Source organism: Pan troglodytes, chromosome 1 (genome assembly GCF_028858775.2).
Source record: "Pan troglodytes isolate AG18354 chromosome 1, NHGRI_mPanTro3-v2.0_pri, whole genome shotgun sequence".
Classification (NCBI taxonomy): Eukaryota; Metazoa; Chordata; class Mammalia; order Primates; family Hominidae; genus Pan; species Pan troglodytes.
In genome coordinates, this window is record NC_072398.2 from 47,557,157 (window position 1) to 47,573,446 (window position 16,290).

The 16,290-nt window shown below is 47.0% G+C and overlaps 1 protein-coding gene across 8 annotated transcripts in view; it reads right to left on the bottom strand.

Annotated features, from left to right (window-relative positions):
* Positions 1-16,290, bottom strand: part of NAV1 (neuron navigator 1) — a 305,087-nt gene that overhangs the window by 286,389 nt on the left and 2,408 nt on the right. For 5 of the 8 annotated variants that reach the window (XR_010151245.1, XM_054657494.2, XM_054657484.2 and 2 more), the window contains exon 1: positions 846-1,083. The exons of 1 other annotated variant lie outside the window; for it this stretch is intronic. The gene's annotated coding sequence lies outside the window, so the exon portion shown is untranslated. Of the gene's footprint in view, positions 1-845; positions 1,091-16,290 lie in introns of those variants that run through there. 2 more of the 8 variants (XM_054657486.2, XM_016935613.4) reach the window with 2 other exon arrangements.

The window sequence follows — 16,290 nt, forward strand, 5'->3', positions numbered from 1 at the left end:
TGGACGTCACCCCTACACACCGCCCCCGCCACCCGCCACTCGCGTCCTCTCCAGTTCCTGCCTCCCCTCTGCCCGCTGCAGACTTAGCTGCTTCTTTATCCTATGACCAGTTTTTATCGGCTCTGGGGATTAGCAGGGACCAGAGCCCAAGCCTCGGGAGCGCTCAGGTGAGCTCCCCGTGATCACCCAATTTCTGCGTTCTCCTCCCTCCCCTCTCCTCCGGGACCACTTTCTCCGCTCCCAGACGCACTGGGCGGGCGCCAGAGAGGACGGCCTCCGGGAGATTGGCGGGAGGGCGCTTCCCGGCGCATCCCGGGGGTGCGGGGAACGTTTTCTGGAACGGCCCGCGAGGTCACCTGCCCCAGCTGTTCCGCTGGCTCCTGCTGGGATGGGAGGAGTTAACTCTTGCTTCAACGAAAGGCAGAGGTGCGGGTAGGGTGTGTGCTTGCCGTGTGGGTGCGAGTATAAGAACGCAGCACCTGGTGTCTCCTGATGATAAGATCTCAACGCACTTTAAATTGTGGGTATTTCACAACAAGGAAACTGAGGCTCAGAGGGACTGAAGTTATGCAGCCCCCCGGAGAGTCAACTCTAGAATCAAACGCGCAGTCAGTCCCATAGGGGTCGAAAGGGCACACACCTTCCCGGGAAGCCGCGAGCATCTTGGTTGTTATTTATTCCAGCGCCTCTCCCGAGCCCAGCCCACAGCCTCCCTCGGGCACCAACCTCCCCTACCCCGAGACTTGGTCTCGGCCGCGCAGGACCTGCCAGCCAAGCCTCGCAAAACTGGAAGCGGCAGACCCTCAGCGCCGCGACCGCGCGACCGCCCCGCGCCGGCCACTCACCGGAGCGCCTGCCCGCCCGGGCTCCGGGTCCGCGCCGCAGCCGCGCAGAGTCGCGCATCCCCAAGGGCAGCGCGGGTGCGGGGTCCGCTTCTCGCGAGCACAAAGTTTCCCGGGGCTCCGCAGGCCGCCTCGGCCCCTCGCACCAGGCTTGGCGTCCGCCGCGCACTCCAGCCTCGGGCCCCGCACTAGGGCAGCCGCCGGCCCCGGCCCCACAATGAGGAGGGAGGCGGCATCCTGAACAAAGTGCCGTCCCCTCGGGCCCGGCGGCCGGGGCGGAGCCTCGTGACCCGCTGCCCCAGGCACACGCCGGCTGCCTCCACGGCGGGCCCAGGAGGGGAGTGCCTGGCGGCCGGGGGGCGGGCAGGAGGAGAGAATCCGTCCGATCGCCCTGGCTTTCCTCCCCCTGCACTGTGCCAGTTTAACCCGCAGAGGGGCGGAGGCATGGGTCCCTTCCAGACTTTGTCATTGGAAAGCTATTCCCGTAACCCTTTGCTGCCTTCGCCTTCCCGTCCCGCCTCCCAGGCTGGCCGCAGAAAGGCGGCTGCTCGGTGGCGGACCCGCGAGCTGGCAGGGCAGGAAGCCTTTGCACAATTGAGCCTTTCCTTTGCCCGGGGACCCGCCACCGCCACTTCCAGGCCGGGTTTCCTCCCTCCCCCACATGTCGTCCGGGTACCGCTCGCTGGTTCAGCCGCAGTTCTTTAGGAGAAGGGGACAGATGGATGGGCCAGCCTCTCCACCCGACTTCTGACCCCGGGCACCCACCTCCTTTCTTTCTCCACCCCACTGAACTGTCATGCTGTCTGAGCTGTCTTAGAGGAGGGAGAGGCCCCGCAAGTGCCCCGCAAATAGTAGGTGCTCAGTAAAATAAGTGACTTCTCCCCACCTTCCAGACAGCCGATGCCCCTCCTCCTTCTTCCAGGGACTTGGGAGTGGGAGGAGGGGGAAGAAGAGGAGAGAGGAAATGACAGGACCTGAGGAGAGTGAACGGGAGGAAGGCCCTCAGCCAGAACCTACTGCAACCTCTCTGAAGCAGTGCAAGCCCCCTGCCTCCTGGCTTGGGGACTTCCAGGGTCTGCAGGAAGAAGGCAGAAGGAAGCCAGATGACCTGAGCTTTGAAGCAGGCTTTGGAAAGGGAGTAGCTGTGGCCAAGGACCCAGCAGATTCCCCTGCTCCTGCCAACAAATAAGAGGACTATTCCCAGGGCCATGGGGTTGCAAGTTGGAGGACTGATGGATAGAAAGCACAACCGCCTACTCCCTGGGAGGTCTCAGCTCTTTGCCAGCAAAATCAGTGTGAGCAGAGTCAGGATGAGAGCCCTTGAGTCCTCCCTGAACGCCCCACACAGTCAGTAAGGCCACAGTGGCTTTGAATATGGAGAGATGAGACACCAGACAATGGACAAGCAGTGACATTCAAGAAGTTCCCAACTGATCAGGGAAAAAGATTTGTTGTATGATTTTTGTCCATGAAGGGAGTGAACTGCCTTTTGGCGCGGGATAAGGGGGTGGACTGCAGAGTGACGCCCTTACCCTCTGTATAAAGACTAGAAGTGTGGGCTCTTAAGGCAGACTGCATGAGTTCAAATCCTGGATCAATGATTTTTTAGCCATGGGAACTTACTGAACTCTTTAACCTCTAGCTACCTCAGTTCCTTTATCTGTAAAATGGGATAATAATGGTTCCTATCTCCTAAGAGTGTTGGGAGGATTAAATGAGATACTATAGGTGACACACTTAGAATAGTGCTTGGCACATAGTAAATGCTCAGTAAACATTAGCTGTTACTTTGATCTTGGAGTAACTAACTCTTGGAGATCTAACTCTTGGAGATGTAACTCTGCGCCCAATTTGGCATTCAATGATGTGCTAGCTAGAATCCTTTTGTGCTCTTCCCAGTCCTGCAAAGGGGAGCCTAGTCCTTTAAGAAGAAGCACTGTCCTTTCTTGAGAGCTCAAAAGGTGGGACCCCAGGGACCAAGGACCACACAGTAGGTATGCAAATGACTATCAGAAGGTGAAATGACTCCTTGACCCATTGTGAGGCTGGATGCATAGCCCCCATCCACATTGGTAATGCTGGGATGATGTCATTCCTTGGGTGCTACCCAGAATGGAAAAGAAAGCCAAAGCTATAATTTCGTAAGGGTTAGATCTCTTCCATCAGTACACAGGATCAATATTTCTCTCCCACTTATGAGTGGCTGCTCATACAAGTTCTCCCTCACCCTGCTCCTAATGTCCCAATCAATATGGGTGACGGGATCATTTGTACCCCAAGCCTCAGCATCACACAATATACCCAGGTAACAAGCCTGCATATGTACCCCCTGAATCTAAAATAAAAATTCAGAAAAATGTCCCACTCACAGATTTCCAACAGTGAACCTGTATGTGTAGGCAAACATAATAGCATGTGGACAGGTTGAGGGAGGAAGGAGTAAAGGGGCCAGTCTGGTTGGGGTGACAGGCAGAGGATATGAAAGCTACTGAAAGAGAAAGTGGATAGGACAGAGCGGCAGGGAGGAGAAGCCAGAAGAGACTCTGGACAGAGCACTGTTTGGGTAAGAAACAGGGTCCCCGCCCATCCCAGAAGTGGCCTCTGCCAAATGCCTACTTTGTGAGTAGTTTTTGTCTGAACACAGTGATGACTCAGTTGCTCTGAGTCTAGCAAATGGATTTTCCTTAAATATGAAAATCAATAAGAGGTAAAGGCAAGGACCTGGCTGTGGGGAGGGGAGGATGGAGAGAGTGGGAGAGGTGCTGGGGCGTGAAATGATTTGTGAGTGATGGAAGGAGGGAGATTCAGGTTCACTGCAGGAGACCCTTGGCATAGTCACCTGTAGCCCCACTCCCCACCGAGAAGGTGGCCTCCAGGACCTGCTGGCCTCACTGAGGCTCCTTAAAACCCAACAGCCCCTCTGTTCCCCTCCTCCACAGCTTAGAGCCAATCCTGCTTTGGGACAAGATGGGTAGTAAAAGGATTAATGTCAACCTGACAAATAAGTTTTAAAAAATTAGCCCAGAAGCTTGCTGTCACTCCCATAGAGTATCAGACCTGGCCTCCGACGAGATGAGAGTTTTGGGAACCCCAGGAAGTATGGCAAGTGACATTTTCAGCCCCAGCCTGATTTCTTTGGGGGCTTTGCCTGTTTTTCTGCCGCCTTGAGGTCTGTGGACCAATGCTAATTTGTTTCTCTGCTTGGGTTATCTGACATGGGACTTTGAGGATTTGAACACACTCACAGCTCCTGCGTTCCACATGGCCCATAGGGAGACCGTCTTTATCCTTCAGACTGTCTTGTTTGGGGCTCCCAGAGCAGTTTGTAAGGTCCTTGGCAGGGATATGAAGATAGCACATTGCTTTATTTTCTTGAGCACTTAATAAGCATCACTGGAGCTTCTAAGGAGGAGTCCGAGGCAGCTTCTGACTTCCTCCTCTGAAGCACAGTGGAAAAACACTGGGCCCAGCTTCAGAAGACCTGACTCCATGCCTTGGTTCTGATGCTAGCTGAAGTGCATCACCTCAGTTTGCTCATCAGTAAAAGGGAGTGTTGACACCCAGAGGACAAGAATACTCACCTACCAAGGGCATGGTGAGTATTCAGTGAGATCATGGAGGAGAAAATGGTTTCTGCAGTGCTGCTCACATATAAGCAGAAGTGGGATTATCAAACAGAAAGCATCAGCTCATATTCCCAACCCCGCCCCACCTCCCCACCCCAGTCAAATTCACTGTGGTTATGGGCTCAGTGCTTGAAAACCCATTTTTCAGTGATAGAAATCTGACTGGCCACTAACAATCCTTGTCCTTTCTAGCTTGATTCATTAACCAGTGAGGGGTTTCCTAGGCTAGTGGAATGGGGTCGGACATGGGCAAAACAGGCATCTCCATCCTTGGCCACTCGGGCCTCATGACTGGCCCTGGGCCCCCTTTAAGAAGGGCCCTCTGTGTTGACTGTTGGAGCTTACAGGGACCTGGGAGAAAGAGGCCATGGGGAAAAGCTGTCAGAGTAATGAATGTTTTACGAGAGTGAGCGAGTCACTGCCTTATCGGGAAGATGCTGTTTCTCACTCTCTGTCTGTTACCAGGAAGTGAGATGTACTGAAAGCCATCGTGGTGTTTTTCCAAAGATGGCCTTTGAAGAGGAGGTGTTTCTTTAAGGGGCCCAGGAGAATAGGGGTGGGGTTTGCAGGGAGAAAACCTGCCCCTTTAAGAAGCCTGGCTCTGGCTGTGGCAATCCTGTGGTATGGAAGATAATAATAGTCCCTACTTATATAGCATTTGCTGTGTGCCAACTGCTATGCTAAGCATTTAACATATATTAACCCATTTAATCTCCACAACAACCCTATGAAATCTGTACCACTTTTTATCTCCACTTTACAGGTAAAGAAATTGAGGTCAAGTGTCTTGTCTGGGTCTCAGCTAGTAAGTGATAGAGGTAGGATTTGAACTGAAGGAGTCTGGCTCCTGAGTCCATGCTTTCAAATACTACATATATGCAGAGGAAAGGAGTCTTGATAGTCTCCATAGCAGTGTGGAGAGCTTGATCATGTACTAGTTCAGCACATTTCTTTATTTCTTTTCAACAGCTTTATTGAGGTACAATTCACATATTATAAAATTCACCCACTCGAAATATACAACTCTAAATCTACAGAGTTCTGCAACCATGAGCAGAACCAAGTTTTAGAACATTTCCACCACCCCAAAAAGCTACCTTGTTCCCCGTGCATGTTTTAAACTGAGTCTCAATTTTCTCAACTGTAAAATGGGAATAACAGTGCCTGCCTCATACGGTTGTTATGAGCATTAAATCAACATGTAAATGGCATACAGTAATGGTCAACAAATGTTACCTATTATTATTACAGTCTCTTAGAGTCACTTAAATACAGACTTTTAGAGCTGGAAGTGGGAATGGTCTTAAAGACAATCTAATCAAACTCTCTCCTTTAACAGATAAAGAGATAACAGTGCCAAGATGTTAAGCAACTTGCCAATTAAGGACACAGTAAATTTAGTGGCAGAGCTGGGAATGAAACCCGGGTTTCTTGGTTGGTACTTCAGTCCTCTCTTAACTCCTGAGAGACTTTCCACTCGAGGCACAGGAATATCATTGTCCAATACCCCCTTCACCCCCCATCTTTGCCATCTTTGTGGGTGCCTCCAGAGCAATGCTGACTGGCAGGCATGGACCCTGGGACTTTGCTTGTGCTGGAATACATAGAGCTCTGGCTTTGGAGCAGGGAATGTGGCTGAGGAATGTTGGGTGCAGAATCAGGGGACCAGATCCAAGGTGGAGGCTGAGACAGGAATGTCCATTGTCAGAACACGGAATGCATTAACTAAAAGAATCCAGGACACAGCCAGTCCAATGGTCAGCTAGTCTCTGCAGAGCCAGCTTCATGGGCATATGACCTGTGCAGTCACACGGGGCCTCAAGCTTAGAAAGGCCCCCTGCTTGGTTTAATGCTTTGTTGTTGCCATCTTGAAATTCACAATGATTTTTAACAAGAAATGTCACATTTTTATTTTGCACTGGATCTTGTAAATTATGTAGCTGGTTTTGCCCATGTGATAGCAGAGCTGCAGCCAGACTCTTAAGGCCCTAGCAAGGAATAGTGTCTCTCCACCCAGAACTTACTCACATGTAAACTCTATGTATAATACATAGTCATAGAGTCTTAATACCGAGCATTAGAAGAATCAAAGCCTGGGCAACATATGGAGAACCTGTCTCTACAAAAAATTTTATTAAAATATTAGCCAGACATGGTGGCACATGCCTGTTGTCTCAACTACTCAGGAGGCTGAGATAGAAGAAGGATGGCTTGAGCCTGGGAGGTGGAGGGCGCAGTGAGCCATGATTGCGCCATTGCACTCCAGCCTGGGCAACAAAGTGAGACCCTGTCTGAAAACAAACAGAGAATAAAAGTTGTGAAACGATTTGCACATTATGATCCAATTTATGATGAAAGATGCCCCATTAAAGAATATATTTCTATATGTACATATGCTTGTATGAAAGTATATTTTTTTAAGGTCTGGAAAAACACTTCAAACTGGCAGTCATCAAGGGAGTCATTAACTTTTTCTGTGTGTTTGAGTTTGTTTTTTACAAGGAGAATCTATTCATGTATTACATACATAATTATTAAAAAATTGTAAGATACTCCTAATACATTCTGTAAGCATTTCCCTATATCAATAAATAGTCAGTAAATAGTCTTAAAATGCCAAGAAAAGGTGTCTTGAGAGGGGAAAGCAGAAGTAGGTGTCAAGAGGGACCCTGGAGAGTGGTAGACAGAGGCAAAGACTATTTCAGGCCATGACAGGGCCTGAGGGGAACAGGCTTGGATGTGAGGAAGGGAATACCGGGTGGGGGAACCCAGAGGTAGCTGGCGAGAGGGTGGGTGCTAGGTGTCAGCTCCATTCAGATTTAGAGGCTGCGATGTCCACTTTGGTGAGGGTAGGGGAGGATGATAGGAGCTGGAAGTGGGTGAATTGCCAAATACGACTGGAGGTAAAGGCTGTAGAGGTGAATCCAGCTGTGGTGAGAAATGGATGAGGTGGAGGTAGGCAGGTGATTCCCTGCAAGGGAGAAAGAATGGGGCTCAGATGTCGGATTTACCAGAGAATGGGAGATTTGAGGCAGTGTGGCCCAGTGGTCAGAGTGCAAGCTTTGGAGTCAGGATGGCAATCAAATCCCAGATTCACTGCATCCTAACTGTGTAACCTTGAATTCTCCTCTGGGAAACAGAAATGATCTTGATAATAGCTATGCAGCAGGGTCGCTGGGAAGATTTGATAAGATGATGGAGGTAAAGCATTGCATCCAGTGGCTGGCACAGACCCCCAAATCTTCCCCCTTTCTCTTTAATTGATTTTGTGGTTTGAGGCTCTTAAATGGCAAGAAATCATTTGCATGAATAAAGAGCCATTCTTCCAAGCACTTCCCTCCTAGTTTTCTGGGAGAGCCACTGGAAGCCAGGATTCAGAGTTCCATCCTGCAAAAGCTGAGCTGAGCTAGCCAGGAAGGAGGAGGAGCTGACTGTGGCCCAAGGGCTGGGAAGCAAGGCAGAAGGGGAGAATCCAGCCCTAATTCCCACGCTGCTGGTGCCAGTGAGGCTGACTGTGGGAAAACCTTGTCAGGGGTCACACTTTGGGATCTCTAGGAGCAAGGTGCTCTGTGAATGCTTATCTCAGATTCTCTCAACCCCTGGCCCTTTCAGTGCCCCCAGCCCAACTCCGGGGAGAGTATGAGTGACTGACAGGCCCTGCTGCAGCTGCAGCCTCCTCACTGTGGGTACAGATGTGCTCAGCAGCAGCTGTGACACGGAGCCCACACCTGTTCCCTAGATCAGCTGCTGTAACTGTACTCCTGGGAAAGCAGGCCAGGTGCCCAGGCCTTGCCAAAGCCAGGTCAGAAAGCAGGTGGAAAGTCGGGCATCTGCCTGTCATAGCAGCGGTGGAGGCTGCCTGGAAGGTCGTGAGGCCCTGGGAGTCTCAGCTACAGACTGGGCTCCTCTTCCAGCCCACGCTTGTCCCCAGCTGTACGCCTCCCACAGGCCCTCTGTGGTTTTCTGACCCCCTCCCTGGGCACCACCACATTGGGGTGGGAGAGACTGAGGAGCTAGGAAGGATGCGGGGAGTCTTGAATGGGATGCCTCTGGCCATCTGTTATTCTGGGCCTGTAAGCTGTAAAGTCAGGGGACTTGTCCTGGGAGGTGGGGGTGCCCTGGAGCTGAGCAGCAACGAGGACTGGAGGAGTCAAAGAGAACTGAGGCAGGGAGAGGCCAAGGATGAGGGTGCGTCTGGAAATGAGAGCAGGAGAGCCTCTTGCGTGGCTTTGGCCGTGGAGACCTTCGTTCCAGAGACTCTGGGCTGCCACGGGAGAATTCCACTAAGCATGTGTCGGGGGCAGGCCCGGGCAGGCGTCCGTGGGAGCGCTGCACAAACTCTGCTCCAGGCCTTGGCCAGCCAAAGTGCCGCTCTGGGAGAGCCTGGATACCGGGTGAATCCAGAAATCCCAGGTCCCTGGGAAAATTTCAACAAGGCAACTCTGACACGCGTCCTCTGACACCCAGACCGACACAATATATTGCTCACGCCAATACACATAAAAACCTCCCGATAGAAAACCAGATGGTGAGTTGGCATTGCTGATGTCTGGATTCTACACCCACACCCCACATAGTGCTTATAAAGAACACACCCTCCACTCATCCAGCCCACCCCACTTTCAGGGAGAGGAATCTTGAGCCTGCGATGCTCATAATGATGCTAACGCCTCAATGGAACGGTGCTCGCCAATTTCCCCAGTATCTCTGGCAGTGCCAGAAGAAACAGCACATGTGGCAAGCAGCTCCCGGCCAGATGTGGGACACTGCTGACCCCTGCTGGCGCTTTTCTCTCCGCGCCAACCAGGGAGAGCCCCAGGGAGAATGCAGTATTGGAAAAACCTTGCAATCTGCCTGGGAGGGGTAGGAAGAAATACCCCAGCTCAGAATCTCCTCATCTGGAGTGCCTTTGACGAGACTAAGATGAAATTACAGTAAAACCCAGACTGAGTTTCTGGGAGGAGTGAGACAGACTAATAGTATGTCCCCTTCAGCCTTTGTGGCCTGGAAAACCCTGCTGCCAATCCCCTTGAAACTAAATTGGGAAACCATTAGCAACACTCCTTTAGCCAAGCTCAACCTTTAGGAGGAAAAAAAAAAAGTAAGAAAGAAAGAAAAAGAAAAGAAAAGAAAAGAAAAAAAACACCATCCACAAGTAGCCCAAGATTTTCCAGTTACAATCAACCCCTTCCTTACCCACCCCCTGTCCTGCCCCAACGCCTTGCAGAGTCTTTGTGAAGTTTTAGCTTAATTTATTGTGGGTTTAATATTCCCCTTAGACTAAGATGTAATCATCATGGGTTTAATACTTTTCTTTCCATGAGAGACAGTAGCACTGTGCTCTTTGAAAAATCTTTACTAAGACCAGGTGTGGTGGCTCACGACTGTAATCCCAGCACTTTGGGAGGCCTAGGTGGGTGGATCATCTGAGGTCAGGAGTTCGAGACCAGCCTGGCCAACATGGCGAAATCCCGGCTCTACTAAAAGTACAAAAATTAGTCGGGTGTGGTGGTGGGTGCTTGTAATCCCAGTTACCTGGGAGGCTGAGGCAGGAGAATTGCTTGAACCCGGGAGACAGAGGTTGCAGTGAGCCGAGATCGTGCCACTTCACTCCAGCCTAGGTGACAAGAATGAAACATAAAAAAAAAAAAAAATCACTTTGTACCCACAGAGACAAAGTTCAAGTCTTCCAGAATCTCTACTGGAATGGTCATAGCGACCAAAGGAGGACCAGGACTCTGATAATTCCAACGGAATTAGTATGGAAGCCCCACAGCACAGCGAAGTGTTTCCATTATTAAAACTCTTTTCTCTGTCTGGGCATGGTGGCTTGACCCTGTAATCCCAGCACTTTGGGAAGCCAAGACGGGCAGATTGCTTGCATCCAGTAGTTCGAGACCAGCCTTGGCAAGGTGACAAAACCCCATCTCTATAAGAAATACAAAATAATTAGCCAGGTGTGGTGGTTCATGTCTGTGGTTCCAGCTATCCGGGAGGCTGAGGTGGGAGGATCACCTGAGCCCAGGAGGCGGAGGTTGCAGTGAGTCGAGACTGCACCACTGCACTCCAGCCTGGGCAACAGAGTGAGACCCTGTCTCAAACAACAACAACAACAACAACAACACAACCCTTTCTCTCCTTTGCACCCTACTCTAGACCCAGAGCTCTTTTTCACTTTGTTGTTAAACTCCATGAATTGTGTGTAGACCCCCTATCACTCTACAACCCATCACCATTAGGCCTCCACTCTGAACACTCCTACAAAGGCAATCATGGGCCTCTTAATAGCTAATCTAATGTACATATTCCAGTTCTCATTTTACTTGCCCTCTATAGCATCTGACATTTTAACGTCTATTCATTCATTATTTATTTTAAAATTTATTATGAACTATTTTAGGCCTGCAAAAGGTATAGAGAATAATATAACAAACATATCTGTTCCATTAGTCAGGGTTCTCCAGAAAAGCAGAATCAATAGAATGTACACTATAGAGAGACAGGGAGGGGATGGAGGGGGAAAGAGAGGCGGGAGGGAGAGGGAGAAATAGAGAGAGGGAGAGGGAGAAATAGAGAGAGGGAGAGAGAAAGAGATTTATTATAAGGAATTGGCTCATGCAATTGTAGAAACTGACAAGTCCCAAGATCTGCAGGGTGAGTCAGCAAGCTGGAGACCTAGGAGAGTCTACAGCATGTTAGTTCCAGTCCAAAGTCTGAAGGCCTTAGAAACAGGAGGGCTGATGATGTAGTTCCCATCCAAAAGCCAGCAAGTTGGAGACCCAGGAAGAACCAGTGTTTCAGTTCAAGTCTGAAGGCAGGAAAAAGCCAATGTCCCAGTTTGAAGGCAGTTAGGCAAGAGGAATTCGCTTTTACTTAGGGGAGAGTCAGCCTTTTTCATTCTATTTAGGCCATCAACTGATTGGATAAGGCCCACCTATATTAGAGAGGGCAATTTGCTTTACTCATTCTACTGATTTAAACGTTAATCTCAACCAAAAACACCCTCACAGAAACATCCAGAATAATATTTTACCAAATATCTGGGCATCTTTTGGCCCAGACAAGTTGACACATAAAATTTAACCATCACACCTGTAAATGCCCTGAGTTTAAGAAATAAAGCATTATGGCTGGGTGCGGTGGCTCGTGCCTATAATCCCAGCACTTTGGGAGGCCAAGGCGGGCAGATCATGAGATCAGGAGATCGAGACCATCCTGGCTAACACGGTGAAACCCCGTCTCTACTAAAAATACAAAAAATTAACCAGGCGTCATGGCAGGCACCTGTAGTCCCAGCTACTCCCGAGGCTGAGGCAGGAGAATGGCATGAACCTGGGAGGTGGAGCTTGCAGTGAGCTGAGATCGTGCCACTGCACTCCATCCAGCCTGGGTGACAGAGCGAGACTCCGTCTCAAAAAAAAAAAAAGAAATTTGCTCCTCCTCTATTGCATTCCTTTCTCTCCCCCCAGAGGAAACGTTATTCTGAATTTGGAGTTAATTATTCCCATGCATATGTTTTTTTTACTATATTATACACTCCATATGCATTGCATTTTAACTATATGAATAACATCATGCTGTGTATATTCTTCTACAATTTTCTTTTTTGACTCAACAAATTTGTAAAGTTCATCCATGTTAATGCATATAGCTTTAGTTTACTCATTTTCACTGCTGTATAATATTCCATTGTACAACTACATTCTAATTTATTTATTTTATTTTATTTTTCTTTGAGACAGAATTTCACTCTGTTGCCCAGGCTGGAGTGCAATGGCGTAATCTTGGCTCACTGCAACCTCTGCCTTCCGGTTTCAAGAGATTCTCCTGCCTCAGCCTCCCAAGTAGCTGGGATTACAGGTGCCCACCACCACGCCTGGCTAATTTTTGTATATTTAGTAGAGATGGGATTTCACCTTGTTGGCCAGGCTGGTTCGAACTCCTGACCTTGTGATCTGCCTGCTTCAGCCTCCCAAAGTGCTGGGATTACAGGCATGAGCCATTGCACCTGGCCTATTTATTTTATTGTTTCTAGTTTTTTTACGATTACAAACCATGCTGCTATGGAAATTCTTGTAAAGATCTTATTGTGTACATTTGTGTTTCTCCAGTAGTCTACCCAGGAGTGAAACTGATGGCCGCAGAGCCTGGACACTTTAACTTTACCATATTCATCCTAACACTGGTATTGTCAGACCTTTTTTTTGGACAACCAGATGGATGTGAGATTGTAGATTATCATGATTTTAATTTGTATTTCACCAACTATTAATAGGATTGAGCATCTTTTCATAAGTTTGTTCAGATTAGAATTGCCTTCTATTCCTATTTCCTAATATTTTTCCAATTATATTGTTGGTTATTTTCTCTTGGATATATAATAATTCTATAGTGTGGCCAATTGCCCTTTTTCTGTTACATGTTTTTCTCTTATCCTTTCCAAACTGGTGGCTTCTGTCTCAGCACCTTTTTAATAGCTTTATTAAGGTATAATTAACATAGCCTAAAATTCACCCATGGTAAAGGTATGATTCAATGATTTTTAGTAAATTTAAAGAGTCGTGTAACTATTACCACAGCCTAGTTTTAGAACATTTATAACATCCCAAAGCAATTCTTCCTACCCATTTGCAATCAATCTCACCCTCAGCCACAGGCAACCACTAATGTGCTTTCTATCTCTATAGATTTTTCTTTTCTAGACATTTAATATAAATGAAATAATCTAATTTGTGGTCTTTTGCACCTGGCTCTTTTCACTTAGAATTTTTTTTTTTTTTTTTTTTTGAGACAGAGTCTCGCTCTGTCGCCTAGGCTGGAGTGCAGTGGTGCGATCTGGGCTCACTGCAAGCTCTGCCTCCTGGGTTCACGCCATTCTCCTGCCTCAGCCTCCTGAGTAGCTGGTACTACAGGCGCCCGCCACCATGCCCAGCTAATCTTTTGTATCTTTAGTACAGACGGGGTTTCACCTTGTTAGCCAGGATGGTCTTGATCTCCTGACCTCGTGATCTGCCCACCTCAGCCTCCCAAAGTGCTGGGATTACAGGCATGAGCCACGGCGCCTGGCCTTTGAATAATGTTTTTAAGGTTCATTTCGGTATAGCTATAGTAGTTTTTTTTTCTTTTTATTGCTGAGTAGTATTTCATTGTATGAATACAGCACATTTTGTTTATTTACCAGTTAATGGACTTTTGGCTTAATGATCTCTGATGAGAAATAGCTCTCACATTTATATTTGACCCCCTGCATGTAATGTGTCTTTTCCCCCTATGGCTGCTTTTAAGATTTTCTCTTTATTTTTGGTTTTCAGCAATTTTACTCTGATGTACCAAGTGTGATTTTTTTTTCTTTTTTCTTTTTTCTTTTTTGAGACAGAGTCTCACTCAGTCGCCCAGGCTGGAGTGCAATGGTGTGATTTCGGCTCACCGAAACCTCTGCCTCCTGGGTTCAAATGATTCTCCTGCCTTAGCCTCCCAAGTAGCTGAGATTACAGGCACCCACCACCACTCCTGGTTAATTTTTGTATTTTTAGTAGAGACAGGGTTTCACCATGTTGGCCATGCTAGTCTCAAACTCCTGACCTCAGGTGATCCGCCCACTTCAGCCTCCCAAAGTGCTGGGATTACAGGTGTGAGCCACCACGTCCAGCTCTGGCTAATTTTATATTTTTAGTAGAGACTGGGTTTCACCAAATTGTCCAGGCTGGTTTTGAATTCCTGACCTCAAATGAGCTGCCTGCCTTGGTCTCCCAAAGTGCTGGGATTATAGGCATAAGCCACTGCGCCTGGCCCCAAGTATGATTTTTAAAAAGTTTATCCTGCTTGGGGTTAGTTGAACTTTTTGGACCTGTGGATTGTTATTTTTCATCAACTTTTAAGCCATTGTTTCTTTAAATATTTTTCTGCCTTATTGTTTCTTTCTTTTCCTTATGGAACTCTAATTGCATGTATGTTAGACTGCTTACTATTATCCCACAATTTGCTAATGCTCTGTTCATTTTTTTCAACCATTTTTTCCTCTCTCCACTTCAATTTAGATAATTTTTATTAGCTTATATTCATTTATTTTTTTCTTCCGCGGTGTCTAATTTGCTGTTAAGCTCATCCAGTAAGTCTTCATACACTGTATTTTTCAATTTTGTAATTTCCCTTTAGTTCGTTCTTGAATTTCCATTTCTTTTGAAATACCTTATCTCTTTACCTATTGTGTCTTTTTTTTCCTTTAAAATTTTCAGCATACTTATAATTGTTGTTTTAAAGCCTTTGTCTGCTGATTCTCATAACTAGATCACCTGATGGTCTTGTTGTCTTGTGATTATGAGTCATAGTTTTCTACTTCTTCATATGTCACACAAAATTGGTATTCTGTACCCTGTGTGTGAAATAGCAGTAGAGGTTAGCAGTAGAGATTTAAGTATAATTTTTGTGTTTTGTTTCCATTTTTCAGGGAGTGGAAGCTTTTCCTTCTGTTTGGTGGTTAAAGTGCATAAACATAGGATTATTACATCCTCTTGATGAAATGACCTCTAATCATTATGAAATGTCCTTCTTTATCTCTGGTAATATTCTCTGCTCTGAAATCAACTCTTGTTGTTATTGTTTCATTTCATTTTTGTTTTTTGAGACAGGGTCTCACTCTGTCACCTAGGCTGGAGTGCAGTGGCATGACCACGGCTCACTGCAACCTCTGCCTCCTGGACTCAGGTGATCCTCCCATCTCAGCCTCCCAAGTAGCTGGGACTACAGGCCTGCACCACCACACCTGGCTAATTTTTTGTATTCTTTGTAGAGACAGGCTTTCACCATATTGCCCAGACTGGTCTGAAATCAACTTTGTCTGGTGTTAATACAGCAACTCCAACCTTCTTTTGACTAATGTTAGCATAGTATATTCTTCCTATCCTTTTAAAGATTTTATATTTAAAGTTCATTTCTTGTAGATAGCAAATAATTGAGTCTTACTTTTTAAAAAATCCATCTAATAGTCTCTGCCTTTAAAATGAAGTGTTTAGGCCATTTAGATTTAATGTGATTATTGATGTGGTTGGATTTGAGTCTATCACTTCGCTGTTTATTTATGTATTTTTTAATTTTTTTGAGACAGAGTCTCACTCTGTCACCCAGGCTGGAGTGCAGTGGCGCAGTCTCGGCCCACTGCAACCTCCGCCTCCCAGGTTCAAGAGATTCTTCTGCCTCAGCCTCCAGAGTAGCTGAGATTACAGGTGCACGCAACCACACCAGGCTAATTTTTTTATTTTTAGTAGAGACAGGGTTTCACCATGTTGGCCAGGTTGGTCTCAAACTCCTGACCGCAAATGATCTGCCCGCCTTGGCCTCCCAAAGTGCTGGGATTACAGGCCTGAGTCACCACACCTGGCTCCATTGTTTATTTTCTATTTGTCCCACCTGTTCTTTGTTCAATTTTTTCTCTTTTTCTGCTTTAGATTGAGTATTTTCACAATTCCATTTATCTCCTTTGCTGGTTTATTAGCTATAACTCTTTGTTTTGTTATTTCGGTGGTTGCTTTAGGATTCATACTATTTATCTTTAGCTTACCCAAATCTACCTTCAAGTGATATTATACCATTTCATGCATAGTATAAGAACCTTGCAATAATGTGCTTCCATTTGTCTCCTCCTGACCTTTATACTATTATAACCATGCATTTACTTTTCCAAATGTTATAAACCCTGAAATACATTCTTATTATTTTTGTTTAAATAATCAACTATCTTTTTAAAAGTATTAAATAATTTTCTTCTTTTCTTTTTTTTTGAGACAGAATCTTTCTCTGTTGCCCAGGCTGGAGTGCAGTGGTGC